The 18,571-nt window shown below is 39.0% G+C and overlaps 1 long non-coding RNA gene across 2 annotated transcripts in view; it reads left to right on the top strand.

Annotated features, from left to right (window-relative positions):
- The first annotated feature begins 243 nt into the window (after positions 1-243).
- LOC106015802 (uncharacterized) overlaps positions 244-18,571 on the top strand; it is a 57,686-nt gene continuing 39,358 nt past the window's right edge. For both annotated transcript variants that reach the window (XR_011810011.1, XR_011810010.1), the window contains exons 1-2: positions 244-472; positions 785-913. This is a non-coding gene — a long non-coding RNA (uncharacterized lncRNA). The remainder of the gene's footprint in view (positions 473-784; positions 914-18,571) is intronic.

The following is an 18,571-nucleotide window of genomic DNA, read 5'->3' as shown; positions in this document are numbered from 1 at the left end:
AAATCTGTGCTCCGCTTGTTTTCCCTTGTGCCCTTCGGTGCGTCTCAGCACTCTAATATCTCACAGGTTCTTGCTTCTGGTGTCTCATCTACCTGACTGCTGTGCTTAGGACACACCAGCTCTCAAGCAGAAACGAGCATTTTCACTTCTGCATTACCATGATTAACTTTGCACCCAGTACCTTGGTAGAAAAAGAAGTGCCTGGCCAAACTGTACCTCTAACCTCCCCACCCTCTCCTATGGTATCACAGCATCCCCTGAACTCTAGTTGTCATTACAGTCTCCCACAGGCCCCTCCTGACAGCAGGAGTTGCAGATATGAGCATTAGCAGGCACTAATGAGGACATCTGAACTGGGTTAGTGGTGATTTTTCAGCTGTTGAACCAATCACCAGACTATGAAAGCCGTGAGGTGGATTAGCAAGGTATTTTGCTTAACACTGAAGAGCAAGGGTGGCACTGCCTGTGGATGGTAGGGTGGCCGTATGATTTCTCATAAAGTGCTTTATGCTAGAACAAAACATAGATATTCTACCCCCATTAGAAGTTGGGTTTAAAATATATGTGCAGTTAAACTTTTAAACATTCTTCTGTATGTTGCTAAATACCTTTAGTTCTACTGAATGGATAGGCTGTGGCTGTTGTGAATTGGTCTGGCTGTTTGGAAGTGGGGAAGGAGCATTGCGGTGGAGTTCTTTTTTAATTTTTTTATTTTTTTCTGTATTGAAAATACAGAGAATAGAATGAATTCTTTGTGAAATTTGGATGGATGATTCCTTCACAGGTCCTGGAGGAACTGCAGGGGATTCCCTTTCTTGCTTCACATCATAGCATGGTTCCTTGTGTTTGTCTCATGAGAAATAGAACAGCTCTGTTTGACTGATACCCTACTTTTCTTTTGAGACTGTTTAAGGTAAGATGTGTTTTTTGTTTAAGGTAAGATGTGGTTTTTTTTTGTTTTGTTTTTGTTTTTTTTTACCTCCCACCTTTCTGTTATTAGGAGTGGGTAGCCATTGAGTAGGTATGTCCAGGTTGGCTGATACAAAGCAGGGAATGCGGATCAAATATGAGTAACTTGGATTAGCAGTAGGTATGCAACTTACTTAAGCCACCTAAATAATTATTTTGCATCAAAGTATTTTCTAAGCAGGAATTCAAATTTAGTTGCCTGGAGTTTGCTATACGAGGTTATGCGATGAATATGCATTGATTCACCAGAACTGTTATTTTACGAAATCATTTCTTGTCATGTTTTTAGTTTTGATGTATTTACACTAATGTTTCTCTCTAGCATAGCTTGAATAAGATGGGATCCTTTGCCTTTCATTGCAATAATTAAATATTTATTTTGATTTTTTTCATAACTGGAGTGGTAATTACTTGTTGCAAAGCACTTTGATATGCTCTGCTCAGATGGAAGATGTTACAGAAAAATTCTGTTGTCAGAATTGAATGAAAGCTAGAAAAACATAAGTAATAATGCAAATACAGAAATGATTTCACTGAATGTATGCTTCTGTGTATAATTTCTCTGTGGTATTGGAGGTAAAATTAGAAAACCCAAGTTATTGGCTGTATTCCGCAAGTGACTGAGCCTATTGTACTGGTACCGTTCAGCCTCACAAAAATACCATGTTCCCAGCACTCGTCTGCTAGTTGTGATATGAAGGTTATTTAAGGTCTGGAGCTGATAGAGGTTTTTTTGATTCACCGTGGGGTAGAATTGGGTTTTAAGTGATCTAAGACCTTCCTTTGCCCAGAAAAATGACTGCATTCCTTCTCCAAATACTTGGTGTGAATTATATTTAAACTTTGTAGCTGGCTAATAAAATTAAAACATTTTAATGTGTTTTTCTAGCAACACTGATTTAGTCGAGGCCTGTGGGATTCAGAAAGAGAAGTGTATGAGTGCGTCCACACATACATGTGTGATGTGTGCATACACACAGTAGTGAAGCTTAAATTGTAACTTGAAGTATAGCTGCTGTTAATTTGATCAGTGTATAGATGTTAATGTAAATCCCCCAGGATTTGTCCATAATGCATAAATGAGAAACACTTGTTTGCAGGTATATTTTATGTAATGAATAAGATGAAATCTAAACAATTAAGACTTATGAACTTTTTTCCGTTTCAGACTCAAAATAGCAAAGGTGTCTAAGATGTGCACTTGAACTTATCTCATTATAGTTTTAAATGTTGCCAAAGTAACTGAGTACATTTCTTTAAGTATATATTTAACACTAATTATTCTGTGTTGTGGATCAGTGATATCAGAAAATGAATTCCACTGAACCAATCTCTATTGGCAAAAAGTATACATTTCATTGGTGATGCTGTGGTGATGCATCTTATTCATTACATAAAAATTTTCAGTCTCCTAATAATATTTTGCACTTGCTTATCTACTTGATTGTTCCCACTCTCCCCCGCTGCCCAATATAGTAAAGCTTTTATCTACTCTTAGCCACCAGGATATGTCTAGATAGTCATAAAGGCCTCTGCTAGCCCCTCAGACTTCTGTAATTAAAATGGTTGGGGTTTAGTATCTTGTAAGTGGCTGTAGTGGCCCTAAGCATGCAAAGAAGGCACAGAAAATGAAGCATCAGGGTGGGAGCTCAGAGTGAGGGGAATGAAATAATCTAGTGGATTAGAGAAGATGAACGAGGAAAATTAATATTAGTCCTGTTGGTTGTATTACAGTTGTAGTATAGCTGGTTCCAGTTGGTTGAATATCTGATACAGTCAGTATCACATCTGTGCATGGAGTCATAGAGGAAAAACAGTATGTGCTCTGCCCTGAGGAACTTGCACTACAAAGACAACAATAGGGGAAGGAAAAGGAGTTAATGCTACTTACTGCTGTTGCTTTATGATCTGCTCCTCTCTTAATTACATATGTGCCTGTGAGAGCAGCTTTGATAAATACTGAGCTGCAAATTAACAGAGGAGGCTTGAGGGTGCCTACAGACTAGGAAAAAGAAAGTGATGACTTTGATTTACACTTGCTTGAAAAAACAGCAATACCTTTTATAATGGGCTGTGTGATGCGAAAGGACCGAACTAAGGCAGAAGGGGCAGTTGAACAGCTGGTGTAAGCCAGCATGGCTCATTGGCTTCAATGAAATTGAGTTGCTTGCTACCAGCTAAGGCCCAAAATTTCACTCAGGTATTAGGACAATGTATTTGATGTACCCTTTGATCATTTAAGTCAAATTGCATGAGTCATTACTCAGAGTGCAGAAGAAAGTTGTGGTTTCAAAAATCACTTGCTTCCCCCTTAAAGTTCACTGAAACGTTTGCCTTAAGAGCCCTGAAATTAAGAAACAATAAGTCCCAAATATCACCCCTAAATAAATTTATAAGGGGTCAGAGGGAGCTGGCACACAAGACTGAAGTTTGAACACAAACTCATAATGTTATTAATATTATATGTTAATGTTAACTCATTCACTTTGTCTTGACCCAAGCTATGTTTCCACCTGTTGCTTTTTTTTTTTTTTTTTTCCCTGTAAATTCCTCCAAAACTTCCTAAATATAAACCAAATTCATTATGGTCTGCAAGCAGCATTTCAGCTTTGTAGGCTTGGGGATATTGGTCTACTTAGTAATTTTGTGCTTTAGGTGCATTCATACAGATGGTGAGACAGAGCAAAAAGATTTATGTTTAGATTTATTGGGGAAGTCTATTTTTCCTCTTCTGGCTGACATCAATACGACTGTGTTTTCCATTCACTCCATCCCAATGTGTGCCCTGAGAAAGTACGGAGAGGGCGCCAGTTGCAGTCCTTCCTTCTAACAGGTCACAACCATATTGTTCCTGAACAATCAAGGTTTTATAAACAAAGTCTGACTAGAAAGATGGTGAGTTGTTATGCTACAAAGAGCTTTGCTGAAAGCAAAATAAGGCAAAAGAGAAACTGGGTAAGGTCTAGAAAATGTTTTTAAAGTTAAATCACAGATCTTGAGTAAGACATTGATCCATTGCTGTCAGAAGAACTGTGCCACCTTACAGCAGTGCTGAATTTGGTCCATTAATGTTTGTACTGTGTAGTGTATACACTTTAAAGTGAAAATAAGCTTCTAAGTACAGAAGTACTTAAGAAAACTGATTACTACTGACTTTAAAGGGATTGCTGAAATGTTTCAGGATAGACATATGCTTAGGCTTCTTGTTGAGGGTGTGAAAGAGGCTGTGAGTGATGCCCTTCTATTTGCATTGCCTATCATAGTCATCTCACATTACCTGAAGTTACTATTTCCAATGACCATCTGTCGCCTTTCATCACAAACTTAACACCACCCCTGGAAACTTGCCCCCTGGGAAGGCATGCTACAGTTACTCATAGTAATAACCTATATGGAATTATTTTTACAGTACTGGACCTTGTTTCTTTGGGGTATGACTGTCTTTTTACTACACAACATACAGCATCTGGTATAACAGATGCCCTGTCTTTAAAGCAGTCAGTCCCACTACTGGTTGGAGGGGGAGGGAGACACAGGTGGATGATATTTTGGGAAACTTTGGGGTGGTCCTGTATGGAGCCAGGAGTTGGACTCTGATCTTTATGGGTCCCTTCCAACTCAGGGTATTCTATGACTCTGTAATTCTAAATGCAGAGCATGAAAGGAAGCCTCTTGAATTCTGACTGTTGACATGTTGAAGTTATTCAGAAGTGTATATGTAATTAAAATCAAAAGTAATGCCAGTGAGGTAATCTGGTTAATTTGTCCTTTGTGCACAAATATTTACATGGTCTCTTTATCTAGGTATTATTCAGTAGGGGAAAAATTATCAGCATTTAAATCCATCCCACCAAAACCAAGGAGCTTTCCCTCTTCAGAGGTGTTCTGCAAATGTACATTGTTTTCCTCCCTGTTGGAAATGTAGGTCTCTGTAAAAGCATACTCATATTACTTTGTTATATGAGCTGCTAAAGTTTTTCATGTTGGTTGCTGGTGCCCAGAGGACGAGTAATCAGTTATTAAGCTAATCAGCCTTATGCTGTAGCACATCAGTTTGATGAGGTTCGTGTTAAAAATCTGGCATAAGTATTTGTGACCTTCCTGTGTTAGCAGAATGTAATGCTTTCCATGAGAAGATCAACTTAACAAGCAGATTTAATCTGATGGGGGGGAGGGGGGTGGAGGGGGAAAGGTCGGGAAGGGATTGAAACTTGCTGTGCTAGACCTCCACCTCCACAGCTATGGCAAGCCATTTTTATCAAACTAAAGTTTCAGTAAAGAACATGGTCAAAATGCTAGGCAGTAAGGCTGTGTGCAACTGTTTGGCATTAATATTTACTGGCTCTCACTTGTTAATGAGTGGATAACAAAAGATTAAAAGTATCCACTAGCTATTTTGTTTTGCTTTTAAACTAAATTTTAGAAAAATCTTGGAAAAGACTTTTTAGTATGTGATATCAGTTTACTTAATGTGCCAAGCATGTTTTTAGACAAAAAACAGGAAACCTGGATAGGTCTGACAAATAATCATCATGTTGTGCAGAAAAATGCTGCAGTTTGAGTTTCTGATTAGGTGAAGCTGTACTCCAGAGCCACTTGGGATTATGTTAGTTCCTAGTGAGAATGTGTATAGTATTTTTCTCAAGAAAGTAGATGTCAGTTTGTGCATCAGGCTTGCTTGGGGTGGAAAGTGGGGGCCATCCAGGTTTATCAAGTTGAATTTTGCATTCTGCAGCCTTAATCAGTCTGAAGCTAATTAGCAGCCTCTACACAATAAGGCCACAAGTCATTAATCATAGGAGATGAGAGCAGTCACCCTCCAATCCTCAACATTTCAAGAAGTTTTCTCTTGCTTTTTTTTTTGCGATAGGGCTTCAAAAGTCGCAAGATTGCTTTTCATGGTCAATAGTGTGTGAAGTATAAGCCATGTCTTGATGTGACAGACAAGGGACCACTGTTCAAGGACCCATTGGACCTGCTTTTTTAAATGCTGTCTTCTAACAGAATGGAGTCAACTGATGACTTTATTTGCTTTGAGTTGAAGCATAGTTCAGATCAGAGTAAAAAAAAAGTTTTAACAAGTATGATTTTTGTTAAAAGGAAGTTTGAATTTTTTACAAAGCCTCTTAGTTCTTTTTAAAAGTTACAATCCTTTCTTATGCACAGCTAATGAGGAATGAAAGTCCTTTCACATGCCTAATACAGTTTAGTACAGTGTGTCTTGAAACTTAATGCTAACAGCCACAGGCTAAGCACTGGGAAACCTTTGGAAGGGGAAGAAAATAAAATCTCTCGAGGCTATTGGTCAAACTTTTTCAAAACAATTTGAAGCAGTACATTTAAATATCAGGTTTGTTCTCTTAAATAGAACTGAGAATTAGGTTGTACATCATCTTGCATTCTATTTTGCCTATCCTCAGATATCTATATTATTCCCACAATAGAGGGATAAGTATCTAAAATAGCTAGATGTTATTTGAAATGCTTTTTGTGAAGGAAATACTGCTTCCTGGGTCTTTCTTACTCCTATTTTCTGTTTCTGGGGAGTGTGGCTGAAATCTGTATGTTTGCGCATTTCTAGTGGGTCTTGGTCTGTTGTTCATAGTATGTCCCTTCACCTGTTGATAGTATCAACAGTTCCAGGCTAAGAAAATTCTCAGTCTTAGAGCCATTTAGAGCTTCTGGATGGGACTGCCAGGGACAGCAGGTGATCTTACAGGCAACTTGTTCATAGAGATTCCTTTCACTGACGAATTTCCAGTATAAGCAGAACTGTTTCTTTGTAGGACAGGTTTCAGATGCCTTGAAGTGTGATCCTCGAGGCCTTCTAGTTATCATATTAGCCTGCATTGGCTTCATTTTACTTCAGGAATTACAATAACAGAGAGAAGCTAATGGCCTTTCTCTGTTCAATTGTCCAGGAGTTCCTTGTTCCAGCAGGCACTATACCCAACTCTCCATCCATCCCTGTGCCTGTAGTCATCTGCTGCATGAGGAGGATTGCTTTTAGAAGGTGTTAGCTGGGGTAGCAAACTCTGTGGTGGCAGAACACTGCACAGCACTACCAGCAACCGTGGCATATGGTGATCTACTGCTCCTCTATAAGCAGTTCCAGTCGTGCTTTGCTTATTTCTCTTGTTTGGAGAGACAATTAATGTTGAAAGTCTCTTCCCTTCTAGGGAGGGTTGGCCTCTTTTTTTTTTTTTTTTTCTTCCTGTAATCAGTCTTTGAGATAAAGACAGTGAAAGTGAGAAAAGAAAAATTATAATTAGGAGGCTAAAACAAATGAAGTCAGTGTTCTGCCTCCAGAAGCTCAGCAGGCAGCCATCTATACTTGTAACGTGGGTGTATGTTGTATTTATTTGTCTGGATCACCAATGGATGTTGTCCTTGGACTATTGTTCTAATTCAGTAAGAATGCTGTCTCCAAGCTGTTTGACATCTTCTGTTTATTCTAGAATTCAGGAGAGAGTGGGGATCATCAGATAATCACTTTAGGTTGCTGCAGGGAGGTTACCCTCATCGTAAGAGTATGGTATACGTTTGTTTTGGTGCATTGTTTGCTCTTGAGAAAAGGGCTAAGAAGCCCTGCTACGTGCCCCCTTTCACTGCTTTTTGGTGTGTCCCCACCTCACGCACACTTGCATGCTCACTCCTTGCTTTGCAGTTCTCAGCTTTTGGAATGTGCACCCAGCAACAGTCCTGCTCCAGCTTTCTGTGCTGTCCTGAGTGGGCCTGGCAATTAGGTAAAACGCGTTCATGCATCCCTAACAAAAAAAGGCCCCATACAGAAACTTCAGCAATGCACTCTAGGAGCACTGAAAGAGACATTGCATTCCACCTGTCGTATCAGTGCAGTAGTGCACATTTTGAAAAGTTCCCCTCAAGTATATTTAAACCATAGGCTGTGGCACTGGTTATAGTTTATTGTAATAATTCATATGTTTCAGTGAAGGCATTTGCTTCCTTCTCCTCTTTTTGTGCTACTGGGGAAGATACGACATGCATCCACATACAAAAAAAAAAATTGCAATTAAATGACATTAAGGGTTTGGCTAAGGCCACACAAGCGGAGTTAAGACTGATATTCTGTCATTACCTCAGCTCATTACATCTTGTTTGTTTGTTACTTGTACGGTCCCAAAGATAACCCTTCTGTCTGGAGAATCCTGTACTACCTGGAAACAAAGGGAAGTGTTATGCTGTAGCTTTATCTCTGAAATCTTCGTGCTTTGCCAACTTTCCTCAGTGTTACCATAAAACAGGTTTTGGTGACTTATATGTACTAATGGCATTAATTAAACTATCAGCCCAGCTGAATGGGAGAAAATGTGTCTTCTGAACTTGTTTCTTGAATAGGAGTAAATGCCTCATTAATCTTAAGCATCAACCAAGAACACTGTGTTTGTTAGATAGAATAATAAATGACTTTACAGGAAATACACAATAGCAGATGCTGGAATGCATCCATTCATTAGTCACTGTGCATAAATATCCCCTTATTTCCATGAAGAGACATTTAATGGAGGGCCGATCTGACAAACATGCACAAGCTTTCACTCACTCACTGAGAAAACGGAAGGGAGAAAATGTCATACAAATTTGCCTGCTGAACACAAAGCATCACATACCTTATCATGTGTGCTTTTCCTGCTCCTTGACTTTGTTTCATCAGATTGAAATGTAGCAAAGGGAAAACTTTTGGACAGGTTTCAGAAGCCTATGAAGCATTATAGTTATTTCTGCCTCTTGGTTACTAAGTCTGTTTCATTAGTATGTCATCTTGGAGACAGTCACCAACTTCACTCATATTAATACAGACTCGAATCTGGGTTTGGTGTCTGGTAAAGTCAAGGAAAGCTATTTGCTTATAGAAAAATAATGTTGAGTTGTGTTGTGTATTTTTTTTTTTTAAATCAGCACTTCCCAAGACAGTAAGAAACAAGCTCGTTTCAGTGAATAGTAGTTTATATATAAGCATGTTCCATACCCTCCTGCTTCTGCTTTCTGTCAACTTCTGTAAACTTGTATTTATTCTCTAGTCTTGTAACATAACTGAGCCAATGAAGTGCCTCTGGCCAACAGGTACAATCTACAATTGTTTAAAAAAAAAAAAAAAGTCAAGCCCATATAGTAATTGTGCAGAGGGAAAAGCAAAACAATCGGTCAGAACTCCTGTTTTTCTTGGACTGTTGATTCAACGTACAAGAATGTTAGGTATGTTACAGGAGTGCCTAAATACATGTAAGTTGCTTTGTATGCTCCCTTGTTTCTCAATCCGTCCCTTAATGAAACTTGACAAAAGGGTTACATTTTAGCATACTATTTCTTAGAAAATGTTAACAGAGCGTTTGTATGTCCTTTTGTGTTTGAGATCTGTCTGGTTTCTATGGCTAAATTGACCAGAAAGACAAGGCAACCTTGATTTATGAAACAAATTCTTAAGCTGGCGATTACACTATGTACCAGAGGTATCGCTGTGCTATAACAGTACACATTCCACTTGGGAATACAGAAGTCTTCTATGTAAGCATGCCGGGTGCCTTAAACCCATGCGTTCTTCATTGGTGTTGCAGGGTTTCATGCCAGAATGCTAACCAGGGTACAAGGCTTTTAGCTTGCATGGGCTCAGCTTGGCCACATAGTATATGGGAAGAAGTTTAATTTCCTATACTTGGATTTTCTGAGGAAGTATGGATTTGATAACTTGCTAAGAGGCCTCACTGGTCACAGGGATGTTGGGAGATGTGCAGGGACTTCATGTGTGATTTAGCACACCTTCCTATCTGAATAGAGAGCTTCTCAACCTTTTATGGTACTGTTAAATCAAGCATATTAGGGCAAAAAAAAATCATGCTGGGTACTGTGGTAACTTGGGAGACATCACTTTACTTTTCTACAGCTTGAAGTTGTGGTCATTGCTCAGAAGTCCTACTTGTATGAACAAGCATCAGTTTGCTTACAGAACTAGAGCTGTACTTCAGCAGCGAATTACTAACGAAGTCAAGGGAGATGTCATGCTCAAAAGGTGATAGACAATGAATGATGATAGCAGTCTAAGCTTTCAAAGGTGGCCAGTGTTATTTTGATGCTCAGCTGAAATACTGAAGAGTTTAGTGTTCCTGAGAACAAGGCCCACTTCCATTGCTACAGAACTACTGCTAAGCTTCTTGTATGTTATGAAGATGCAAATTTTATTTTTCTGTCTGTCTATTTCACCATTAAGATCCCAGGGGAATCTCACTGGTAAACTAAAGAATTTTGATTTTTGTCAGATTACCTTTTAGTGTAGTTCATATTTTTCCTGCGTTATGTTTCTGGTGTGGTTCTGTGTGGGTAGGTGTACTGGTACTGGGATTTTAGTGTTCTGTGTGAAGCTAACTAGACAGTTGATATCCTTCAAAATCTGTCTCACTGTGTGCTATAATTAAATTTCTATCCCAGCTGCAGCTACATTTCTGTGACTATCTGAAACCCGTTCACTATATGCAACTCTAAACTGAATTGCACCAAATGTAACTATCTTAGCATTGATGAGGCAGCTGTGCAGTTAATAAAACCTAGCATTACCCTTCTCTCCCGTGGGGTGGGTCATGCTGCATGATGGCAGTGGAACATTTCCACTGTTGTTCCCAACAGGTCAACTGTAGCTGGAGCCAGAAAACTGCTTCTGGAAGAGAAGGGCAGAATCATTCTTTATAACTGGAATGCCGGGTGGGAATCCTTCGGCCTCCATCTGGAACAGCTTTGACCAAACAAAGGCCACAGATCTGCCTGCACTACAGTTGGTGGGAATACTGCCACAGAATTCCTTGGGAGCAACATTAGGCTTCGATTATGGTCACAGCAAGAGAGTAGTACATGTACAGCTGCCAAAAAATATTAACAAATAATTCTAGAAATGTTTGTCTCTTCTTTCCTTTCTTTTTATTTTACTTTAAAGCAACTAACAGAAAAGCTTTTGCCTGTCAGGAATGAGAATTATAAAACCTAAAACCAAAATATCAGGCCCCAGCTCCCTCTGCTTACAGAGAGACAGGTTAGGAAAGGCATGGTTTGCAAAGTACTTTGAGCCACTGTCCCCTCTTCCAGATGTAGGGTTGAGCCTTGACAGCCACCGGTGTTGCCCCCAGCACTCCCTGGGAAGTACGGCATTGCTGAGTGCAGCATGCCTTGGCCTTTCGCTCTCCTTGCACAAGGGCCCGTGCTGGGTCTGCTCAAGTTTGCTTCTTTTGTGGCCAGATATACTGCCGGAGTGAGCTCAGCAGCATAATAGCGTAAAATGTAAAGGGCAGGGGCCAGAGAGCACTGGCACCTCTCAGATAGCCCCTTCTCACCAGGGGCATCTCGTCATGCACTTGATGCATCTGCTCCCTGTTCTGTGCATTAGCTCTGCTTGTGCCTTGTTTTATGAGTGTTTCACAGCATGAGTGCTCTGAACAGCTTTCTTAAGCTATAATCTTGATGCTCTAGCTTTGCAAATCAGGATACCCTTAACAACGGGGAGAAGAGTATAAAGCGGAATTTGTGGATGCTGAATTGTTCCCTGCCTGAAACAATTAAATGTTTGGGCGGAGCCTAGACCTTTCTGGATGCTAATTGGAATAGAAATTAATATATAGTACAGCAGGAAGAACTTACTGCAGAAAATCTTTCCTGAAAACACAGTGTGGACAGATTTAATTCCACTAGATTAATTTAAAAGGGAAAATGGCATCAATTATGTTACATAACTTCCTACAGTTATGTGTTGGTAACAAATGTAAAGTGTTACGCTCCTGAGGTCAGCAGAGTTTTTACCATTAACTTAAATGCAAGTACAATAGGATTTTTAAAATGCTTTGTCTACAGACTTCCATAATTATTCCTTTCCTGTGAGGCCTTTTAAGAAAGGACTATAACATAGATTTTTCTTCTTTCATAAAAATTAATTCAAGACGGTTAGAGATGCCTCTTTCTTTGTAATTTCTCTAGCTGTATAATCCAGGCTTTAATGCTGACCACAGTGTGAGAGCTCAAGTCTGGAGTGCTTTGTATTTTGTCCCATGATGTTTCTTTCCTGAACTACAAAGGAGAGGCCTTTCCCAAGGTGAAAAACCAGAAATGTGGTCCTGCTAGTCTAAAGGCGGGTCAGAGTAGTCAGTGAGGTATAAGGAGAAGAAAGCCAAAGGCCCTACTTGATGCTGTCTTTTCTTATTTTGACTGAATGTTTTATGTAGTTAGTGGGGAAAACATAAGCGTATAAACAGCTGTTGACACCAAAGAATGCTTTCATTTCTAATTCTATAAAAAGACCATTCAGAAGCTATAGAAATTAGTGAGTAATTTTTGATTGCTCAGTATCTTTACTTCCTCTCAGCCTAGGGAAAGTGAGTGTAAAACCAAATCGACTTGACTTGCTAGGGTTTTTGCTTTGCAGTTGCAAAAAGTGGCACAAGCTTTGGAGCAAGTCAGAATGTAGCTACAGCTCTCTTACAACCAAGATTACTCAGGCCAGCTGTTAGGAGCCAGCAGGAAATTGCTGTGGATATAGAAATTAGTGAATTGTTTTCTAAGTTTTTGGAAGTATACTTTTTCCCACCTTGTGGGAAAGGGTATGTTCACTCATTCACTCCTCATTCTCTATACTTTCTCTATACTTTCTCTATACATGCTCTATACAGAGAATTTATTTTATTTCTTTATTTCTTAACTGATCAATCACTTGGCTTTGCAAAAAATAAGGTTCTATGAAACATGATGCCACAAAAATATGCTTACACAAGGGTAGTGAAGGGAGAAAACCTACAACCAAACTACTTGGTCTAGTATAGTTTGCCAGCATGCTGTAGGATATGAGGACTACCTATGGTGTCTGAGGACATCAATGTGTAATGTAGAAGTTTAATGCTATTCAGCTTCATATTAAGTAGATGAGACAGATTAGAGTATGTGTATATCTAGATGCACTTGCACAGGACCAGGACCCCTTTCCACTCATGGTTCTTCAGTGACTTATTATGTGGCTCAGAAAGCTGTATGACACCATGGTTTTCATCTTGCATATATGCAAAGATGCATACACTCTTACATATCTGTTTTGCCTTGGCAATTGGCATGGTATTTAGGCTGTTGTATGCTCTCTTAAAAAAAAAATGCACACAGAATTGCTGCAGCTGTGCATGATGTGCTGTCAGTTGCAGGCACTGCCTATATGTCTGCATGCAGAGTGCTGAGACTGATCTCACTTGGTGCTATGCTGTGCATCTTGAGCTCTGCTCTTAACCACGCAGCAATTAGTCCAGCTGTGCTGGTCAGGATTTTGCCTTGTCTGCCTGCTCTCCAGAACTGAATCCTGATAGTCTGGGACTTGGACAGACCCAATACACATCCCTAACATGGAGTCATGAAAGATGGTGTGGTTTGGTTCCACATCCTCTTACCCTGCTAGCAGCTAGCACAGATGCACAAACGAAGCCTGTGACTAAGCGTCACTTCGACTTGAATTCAGCAAAGCGCTCATTCAGGCTTAATCTTAAGCACATGGATAATCCACTGCTATTGAGCGACTTAAATACACCATCTTTCGGGGAACTAAGTATGTGCTTGGATGCTGAAATAAAATCTTTTTTTCTCCAAATAAATTCATGCCTAGCTATAAGTACAAACAAATGCTAACGTACATGGCTAATGATGCTCTAGCCAGAATTACTCATCGTTGCAGCTGTACATCCGAGTGTAATTTTAATTAGAGTTTAATTATCTTTTCATTTATTTTCTTCAGCTAGTAAATTTATACCTTGCTCTAAGTTTTCCTGTGAGTATAAATTAAAGCAACATTAATAACATTATATTTGTCCTAATTTGTGTATCTGCATTTATTTATCTGTTTTTTATTAGTCATAATTAAGTATGTTTGGAGAGATCAGGCAACTAATCTATGTGTAGTAGAAAATAATGCTAGGCAATATCATTATAATAATAAGACTTTCTGGTTTACCGAATGGGAATAAAAATATCATACATTTGTGATTAGGGTTCGTAAAATATTGAAAATATTAATTTGAGGAAAAGCTGTCCAAATAGCAATTAAAATAGAAAAAAAAAGACTATTTGACACTGGAAGTTGTTCTAAAATGATCTTGATTTTTTTTTTTTTTGTTCAAAAGTTGCCCATTATGGAAATTAATGTCAACTTAATTTACAATTATTTAATACTTCATTATGGAAATTTATCTCTTCTGGAAATATTTGTGGAGAAAAAGTTCAATTCAAGCATTTTTACCAACTTAGGGGAGTTCAAGTTCTGCAGTTTTTTAATGGAATGAGTTATTTCTTAGATGTATTGCCACACTAAATAATTTAAGAATTTGTATTTCTGCTGACACATCTCCTTCGGTCCAACTGCCTTAAAATCATTCATCAATGTATGAGAAAAGTGGAAAACTATTATGAGCCTCATTGTATACAGCAGAAAACTCAGGTATTGGAAAAACAAGGCACAATGGGTTTAGATAAAGTGACTGATAATTTGAATGATCATGTTTTTGTATGCTTTACTTAAAATGTCTTAAGAAGTAGCTTATCTGTACTGGAAATGTATAAACTGTTTCTTTTGTCTTTCTGTAGTCTGTGGATCATTTCAAAGCATTGCTTAGCCAGCATGCAGATTAGGGATGGGCGGCTCTATTGTGTTACTTCTGTTTTGTAGTTCAGAGTTACTTCTCCTTGCATGCCTGAGTCAGCTGGCCTCGCTTCTCTGAGGCATCGAAAAGTTCACAAGACATGTTCTTCTTTTGTTCTTTCCTTCAAATTTTATAGATTTTGGATGGCTGCTAATGTAGGAGGGCTGAGTGTCTTAGATACACATCATTCGGGGAGCAATAAATATACATGTAAAGTCCTGCCCCCTCCCCACCCCACCCCCCTTTATTTTCCATATTATGAAAAATAGTCCCTGATTGTACCCTTCCCCATTTAACTCTAGCCTCTCTCAGGTAGCAAGACGTGCTGAGGAGCTAGCAACCTTACTTCCCATATGGCAGAGTGCCTCAGACAGGGACATGGTATGTGGTCATAGACTGCCTCTGCAGAAGGCATGGGATTCTTGTGGATTCTTGGTTTGGAGGTGGGTGGGCAAGGTGAGGGACTGCAGGGGCCAAGTGATGCTGGGGACCAAGGCTAATTGTTATATTTGCATTTCTGCAAGCTATTCTATGACTGGAGGATGTCACAGAGTAACAGGTCTAGGAATAGTGAAAATGTTTTTCTTTTGAAGTATAAGATCAACACAGTAAGATACATGGTTGATGTTTACTGAGATTCTGTTGTCTGTCCTGTATGGCCAGCAAGTGGTAGTAGGATGGTGTTAAAGCTCTGGCTCGTAACTCTAGAACTTTAACAGAGTGCCTCTGACTAAATTTGACTCTATTTCTCCAGGCAGTCATGAAGTTGGCCACAAAATAAATGTGTTGCAATGATAACCCTAAAGTAACAACAACCTGTGCCTCCTATAAGTGGTAGAGTGTGCTTTCTGTTCTCCAATTTAGTGGAGCGGTTAAACGTTGTGTCTCTTCAGAATCGCGTAACACAGAGAGCAGAAATGGGGCAAGCCAGGTTTACAGAACTTTTGCAAATGTTTTAAACATTTTCTTTTCTAAGCCACACAAGTCTTGCCTGAGGCACCATTCCTAAAATAAAATTAGGCTTCTGAAAGATTTATTGACTGCTTTTGGAATTCAGTGTAGCCGTCTTTTTGCTCATTCACATAATGAGACAGTTGTGAAACCCTGACTCAGGGGCAAACTAAGCCCTCTTCAGAATGGGGACAAATGGGAACGTGTGGTCACACACATGCTCCTTCATCCTAGAACTGAGGCTCTGTATGCTGCACAGGCCATGCTGGAGAAGGGCTACAGGCAGCAGCCCAAGCTCCCTGCTACATGCACTGTGAGGACTGCTGAAGCCCACAGGTACTCTTGGAACAACTGGTGCTATGTATGGAGTAAGGAGCTGCAAAGGCATGCAAAAGCAGATCTGTGTGGTTGCTTGTGACTACCCTGTCCCCTAACACAGCTTGTGCTTGCCTGTTGTGACATTCTGATCTTTCTCATTTAATTGCCTCTGTGTTGGCTCTGGCTCATGGTAGGGGGTGATTAGAGAACCAAGTTCCCCTGCTGTGTTAAACAGTCTTGTCTTAAGTGACGTGTACCAAGCGCATTACATCCAGTGTTGTGTACTTCACACAGGAAAAGACTGCAGCAGCATTTGAGGCTGTTTCAGTTGATTGGAGCTAAAAGACCAGAACTTCCTGCTGCTACTGCCACTCCCATCCCCAAGCTGTTTCAATGACTTGTTGTGCTGGAATCAGCCCCCCTCTGGGTTGTTTACTCATCAAAATTGCTTTTGTGATATAGAGGACGTCTAATGCATTTCAAAATGTGAAATAGTCTTCAAACCAGATCCAGCAAAGGGTCTGTATCTGTTCACACAGTTTCTGTACCTATGATACTTTTCCAGTAAAATCTTTCAATACACATTCTGAAACATATTGTGTGTTTTTTTTTTCTCCCAACACTGTCAGCCATAAGATTGATTAGATTCAGGTGACTTGAAGGAAGTAAAACTGTTTCTACTCTGCACCTAATTCTTTCCCTTTTGTCTTCCTGTGCAAATACAAATAACTAATGCAGGCGAACAGTAAATTGCACTGAGCAGTGGAAGTGCTAAATGGTAGCAACACTTAAAACATTGCTGAAATTCAAAAGAGCAGCTGTTAGACATTTAAACCTATCATTCTCTTCTGAACATACATCAAATTTACTTCATAGCACTGTCATAAAAATGTATGAGAATGTAAATGCTTGAGTGACCCATTAATCTTTTGAGTAGTAAACATAAAATCTTCTTAACCCCAGTGATGATATAACCATACTTTATTTTGAATGAAGGCTTTATCATAGAAGTGAAGATGTTCTCTGTCTTTCCATGGTGTATAAATAAAAACAAATTAATATTAAAGTCTGATGTCTATGAAAAGTGTACCATTATATTGATTGCAATATGAAGATATATGCAGTGAACAAAACTACGCTCAATTTCTGATGAGCACAGAAAATCTAATAATAAATACACAAAGAGCATTAGCTCATTACTCATTGACAGCAATCACCAGTCTGATGCTGTTATCATTATTATTTACTAACTAATGCAATAATGAGTGTTGTTCTTACAGAATTGTCCATAAAACCTTCCGTTTTATGTCTCAAATAATAAACCTGTCTTTTTAAGTTGTGTTTTTGTGGTTAAGAAAAAAACACCCTTAAATATTGGAACTGTTGATTGTTCAACTCCATACATAAACCACAGTCAGTTTGTTTCTAAGCAGGCAAAACTTGCATTTATATCAAAGTTAATCTTGCTTTTTTAAGGACTTAGAAAAATATATCTTTTGGCTCTGATTTTATTAGAGTAACTTTTGGAACATTGCTATTCTTTCATTTACTCCTGGCACCGCACCCTTTTTCATATAACTTCCAATGCCTCTTGAAGCCCTGTTTGAAAGACATCGTGACATCTTGTCTAGCCCTTAAAGGTGAAAGACATTGCTCATGAACAACAAACTACTTTCTTCTCACAGAGCTAGATCTAGCCTTGATATAAGTAGGAGAAATTCCATTAAACTTCTGAAGTTGTCCAGTTCAAAGCATTGTGCCCACAGGGTAAAGAACTGGGAGAGTTGGAAAACTTCTGTTAAATAATCAGTTTCATTCTCCCGCCTAGCAGTAACACTGAGATTTCTTAAGCAATAGTACTTCATGTGTGGGGAATTTAATTTATTCATAAAACACTTGAAAAATGTTCAAGTAAGCTTGGGAGAATTTGTATCCATCACTTTGGAGGTGACTTCGATGAGGGGAAAAAAAAAGTTAAAAGTTATAAATGAAATAGTCTAACAGATTGAGATGATCTGTATTAATTTAACTGTAGATGCAAACCAGGCTACATATTCTATGACAGGCATATATCCCTAATAAAAATAATAAATAAATAAATCTCCTGTTTGCCATCTTGATCTTTCCATTCTTTCCAAGAATGACAGCTTGATCATTCCTTCAAGCTGTCTCTGAAGGACAACCTGTTGTATTAACTCTCCTTTTGAAAAAAAGTAGGTCTTGGTGAACAACAGACTATAAAGTGTAGGGACCTTAATTAACTCAAAAAAAAAAAAAAAATACTGTCTGAATCTGAAAAATGTACTTTAACTTGAAAGGCGGGTTGCAAAAATCAAGCCATGGAACAGAAGCAATACATTAGAAGGCAGTGTCAGCCCAGGTTTTCATGTGTTTCGAGTGCTCCCTTTGAAAGTGGCATGTGAGTCAAACCAAAATATCACTGATGTGATAAATTTATAGTCTGTCTCATCTTTATTTATATTAATATACTGCGTAGCTTTGGAACCAAGGGATGGCATGCTAGAATGAAGGCAAGTCTTTATGGAGTGTTGGGGTTGAGGACAGTAGGCTGGAGGAGCAGAGTAAATACCCCTTACCAACCAGATCAGGGCCCAGGTTAACAGTATGTTTATTTATACTGTAGTATGAAGTGCTACAAAATCAGGTCA

Source organism: Anas platyrhynchos, chromosome 6, assembly GCF_047663525.1.
Source record: "Anas platyrhynchos isolate ZD024472 breed Pekin duck chromosome 6, IASCAAS_PekinDuck_T2T, whole genome shotgun sequence".
Lineage (NCBI taxonomy): Eukaryota > Metazoa > Chordata > Aves > Anseriformes > Anatidae > Anas > Anas platyrhynchos.
This window is presented reverse-complemented; position numbering and strand designations above follow the sequence as displayed.